Source organism: Protobothrops mucrosquamatus, unplaced genomic scaffold (assembly GCF_001527695.2).
Source record: "Protobothrops mucrosquamatus isolate PMUCROS unplaced genomic scaffold, P.Mucros_1.0 scaffold108, whole genome shotgun sequence".
In the NCBI taxonomy this organism is placed as follows: domain Eukaryota; kingdom Metazoa; phylum Chordata; class Lepidosauria; order Squamata; family Viperidae; genus Protobothrops; species Protobothrops mucrosquamatus.
Window position 1 is genome coordinate 1,436,170 of NW_015386480.1, and position 4,397 is coordinate 1,440,566.

At 46.6% G+C, this 4,397-nt stretch overlaps 1 protein-coding gene across 1 annotated transcript in view; it reads left to right on the top strand.

Annotated features, from left to right (window-relative positions):
• Nucleotides 1-2,062: 2,062 nt before the first annotated feature.
• ATP7A (ATPase copper transporting alpha) overlaps nucleotides 2,063-4,397 on the top strand; it is a gene marked incomplete in the record, with an annotated part of 42,153 nt that continues 39,818 nt past the window's right edge. The window contains 1 exon segment of the mRNA XM_029283480.1: nucleotides 2,063-2,109.

Consider the following 4,397-nt stretch of genomic DNA (forward strand, 5'->3'; position numbering starts at 1 on the left):
TCTCTATTACTTTCTCAGTTTTATGTTCCCAACAGTTCTTGCTTGCAGGCAAATGGTATTTCTTGCAGATCTTTCAATGCACCATTGTTGCTACTTTGCCATGCCTTTTTGCTTGTGATCAATCTGTGTGATTTTCTTGCAGCAACTAGTCCAGGGGTAGGCAACCTTGGCTCTTTTATGACTCGTGGACTTTAATTCCCAGAATTCCTGAGCCAGCTATAGCTGGCTCAGGAATTCTGGGAATTGAAGTCCACGAGTCATAAAAGAGCCAAGGTTGCCTACCCCTGAACTAGTCAGATAGTCCACAGTTTCTTCAGCTTCTTTTCAGAGGCAGCATTTGTTGTTTGTTGCTGTCTGAGATCAGAAGGCATGTAACACTTGGAAGAACTGCAATATCTGACATGAATAACATCTGGAAGAGTAGAGACATCAGCCTCACAACCTAATGCAGATTAGTTAACACAATAATTTTTCCAATTGCTACTCTGAAAAAGGCAGACAGGAGAAGGATGGACACCTTTGAACTGTGGTACAGAGGCAACTTTTATGCATCCCATAATAGCAAAAATAACAAAGCAAAAATATCACTTGAAGCCAAGATTGCCAAACAGAGGGTGTCATACTTTGGTCATGTCATGAGAGCTGACTCGCTTGAAAAGTTAATCATGCTGGGAGTGATCAGCAGAAAAAGGAGAAGGGGCCGCCTTAGTCCACACTGGCTGGACACTATAACAGACGACACTGGGATGACCATGGTGGATCTCAAGGAGGCAATGCAGGACAGAGGGGCATGGAAACTGCTGATCCATAGAGTGACCGAGGGTCAGGCACGACTCAGTGGCTGACGAGGAAGTTGTCTTCTCAATTCTGGCTTGGTATGCATTTGATCTTAAGCTTTGAACATGTGCAGGCAGAACTAGCCCTTTGATGCATTTTTCTTATGATTTAAATATGTATCTTGCAAGGCCTCGAGCAACTCTGCCCCCCCTCAATTTTAGTTTAAAGCCCTTCTGATGAGTCAGTCATTTTCCAAATATATTCTTTCCAGCTCTTGTGAGGTTCACTCCATCCCTTGCCAGTAGACCATCAGGTAGGTAATGCAGACCATGGCCTAGGAAACCAAAGTTCTTTTGATGACACCAGCTTTTGAGGCAGTGGTTCATTTCTAAAATCCTTTGTTCCCTCATTGGATGTTGACCTTTCGTTGGAAGTATAGATAAAAACACCACTTGAGCTCCTAATTCAACTCTTCCCTTGCTGTTCGTAATCTTGTTAGTTTTTAGATTCGTTGTTGTGTCATTGGTCTTCATGTATAGGAGAAGAAAGGGGTAGTAATCCATAGGGTTATTTTAGTAAGTTTCTCAGTTACATCTTTGATTTGCTCCAGGGAGACAACATACCTCTCTAGATCAGTGTTTCTCAACCTTGACAATTTTAAGGCATGTGGACTTCAACTCCCAGAATTCCACAGGCAGCAATGCTGGCTGTGGAATTCTGGAAGTCCACATGCCTTAAAATTGTCAAGGTTGAGAAACACTGCCTAGATTGACTGTTCGGTCTGCAAAGTATAGTTTCTGTTTTCCAAAGAATTGAATCTCCTATCAGCAATATTCACCTTTTTTCCCTAGGGACGTCTGGGATACTATTCTTCCTCTCACAGGAATGCTGGGATGCGTCCCCTTTTTAGAAACTATTGATGACGCTCTTGGATAGCTGTCTGCACATTTTCTTCCAGCAATTTGGCTCCAGGGGGGCTTCATTGGAGCGGGCTGGGGTGGGTAGTAGGGGCTTCGCTCTTCGTTGCTGTTTCCTTCTAAAAGCGACGTGCCGCCGTCGGCCTTCCTCTTTGGGGGGCGGCCACGAGGAGGGGGACGGCTGCAGGGTACCCCCGCTCTACCCGCAGCCCCCACCCGGCTTGCGTCACGTGACCCAGGCGGTCCGTTCCCCGTCAGCTGACTCCCTGCCCCGCCACGTGACACCGCTCCCTTCCGCTTTCCTGGGGCGGGGTGTAGAGCGTAGCAACCGTCGCGCGGAGGGGCGTGGCCGAGCCGGCGGAGCCGCTCGGCAGAGAAGGAGGGAGAGGTCCGGCGGCGGACGGGCCGCGGCTGAGGTAGCGCGCGGTCGCGGTGGCGGTCGCGGTCGGGGCGGCCTGGCGGGGCAGAGGCGCGGCGCCCCAAGGCTCTTCCCCGGGCGGCCTCCCGTGGCCGGGGTTGGGGGAAGCCGAGAGGGGCTCCTGCGCGGGGAAGAGCCTCGCTTCTTGCGGGAACTTTGCTGGGGTCTCCAGTCCGACGGGCCGTAAGGGGGGAGGAAGCCCGGTCGGGTGGGGCCGGCGGCGCCTCCCTGGCGAGGGAAGGGAGAAGCGCGCCTCTTCCAGAGGAGGGGACGGCCACTCCCAGAATTCCCCGTGCAGGCTGCCGAGTCTGGGCGTTGCAGCCCGCCCGTCTTAAGGCGGCGGCGGCGGCGGCGGAGGCTTCGTTTCTTTCCGGGCTCTGAGTCTCCCGGGCCGGCGGGGGGGGGGAGGGAGGGGGGGGACCTCTGATTTTCAGACTTGTCATCCCAAGTGGCAAATAGTTTGTCGTATTTGGAGGGTGTTTTCAAAGTAGTTGGAGATAAGAAGTCTCCTATTTCAAGGGGAAGAAAGAAAACACCTCTGGACTTGCTTGATGATTGCTTTTCTAATCCTGCCCTTTGTACTGGGATCCTTTTGCAGACCGTGCCCTGTTCTTCCCATTGCGGCAGCTTTTCACCTTCCTTGCATTTCCTAAATGCAAACCTTGGCTTGGTTGAAACGTTGCTTCCTTCCTTCCGTGTTTCTTTTTTTAAGACTATATGGATGCGGCAATATGTAGAAAAGTGCTTTGAAATACATGAAGTATTAAACAATTTAAAGCATGCATTTAATTTAGGAAGGCAATCTGCATTCATGTGCAAAGGAAGACTGAGGAAACATCTTTTTTCCTTCTTTATACTTGCATGAAGAGAAACTTTGAAGGCACTTTTTACTTCTTTTTTTGGATGTAATATTGCATCATATTTGATGAACCAGGCTCTGCAAAAACAGCATCAGAGGTTATTAAAGTTTATTAGAGGAGCATCTTTTTAATTTTATTTGAGCAAATTTCTAGATTATATTGTCTGTCGCAAAGCAATTTGGTAGATAGGCCTTGCTGTTTTTATTTAAACATGGAACCAGTATATAAGCATTAATGAAATGTAGTTCTACTATGGTAATTAAGCTACAACTGCTTAGCTCAGCTGCTTTTTTCTGTGGTTTTTCTGTATTTTTTTATTTTAATTAGAGAAATCTTTTAACCTGCTCTTATATTCTCATCTGCTGTCTCACTTTATTCTCATTTCTTGATGTTCTTTGAATTCAGTCATTTTCCTTTTTGTGTTTTTGCTAAGAAGCCAAGCTTGACATGTTAAGCACTGTTAACTGCTTAACAGAGTCCTTCTCCAGAAAAATTAAAAAAATTATCCAGGAAGAAGAGAATTCTCAGGATGGATCTGGTTGAATTTAATCTGGCTGGGAATTGAAGTTGATCTTAAAGTTGATAAAGCTGAGAAACACTGAACTTGGGTATCTCCTCCAATAGGTCCACTCAGTGGACAAAGCAATTCTTCCTTTGGTTCCACCCTCTCACTTTCTTGGATGCATGCTCCTGTGACTTCTTTACATTGAATTGATGTCAAATCAGTTCAGACTGGGAGAGTGCTGCCTGGCTTTGGCCCTGAGGTTATGCTGAGGCTGGGAATCTCAAGGACCCCCTCCCAGAAGGTAGAATCCAGATGGAGATCTAAAATGACTAAATGGCCTTGCTAAGTGAAGGGAGGAGATTGAGGCAGAATGTCCTCTGTGCTTATTATCACTTCCCTGCCAGAAAAATACTTTTGTATTAAAAAAAATCCAACCTTTAAAATCTTTGTTTTAAGATAGTTTTACTAATACAATAGAATACAATAGAATAGAACTGGAAGGGATCTTGGAGGTGTTCTAGTCCAGCCCTCTGCTCAAGCAGGAGGACCTATACCTATACAATACTATACTTCTGTGATTTGGTTTATTGTGCATTTATTATTTTATTTTAAAGGCTTTCCTTTCTGTTGTAAATCATCTTAAGTTATAAACTGGATTATAAAAGCTGCAAATAGTGTGGTACAGTTGGAAATTAGGTTAAATACCTCATTTTCTTTACATTGGGAGGGGCAGATATGGCGGGAGCAGAGGACCATATCGGGTTTTGGGAGCACGCACACGCTGCTTACAAGCTTGTGGGTGCTCCGGTCCTCAGGACTCAACTCGACCCCCAGGGATCTTAGATCCCCGGCCCCGGGATCACCGACTGATGCTGTGTAATGCCAGGTCCGTGGTAAATAAGGCCCCCCTCATTCAAGAT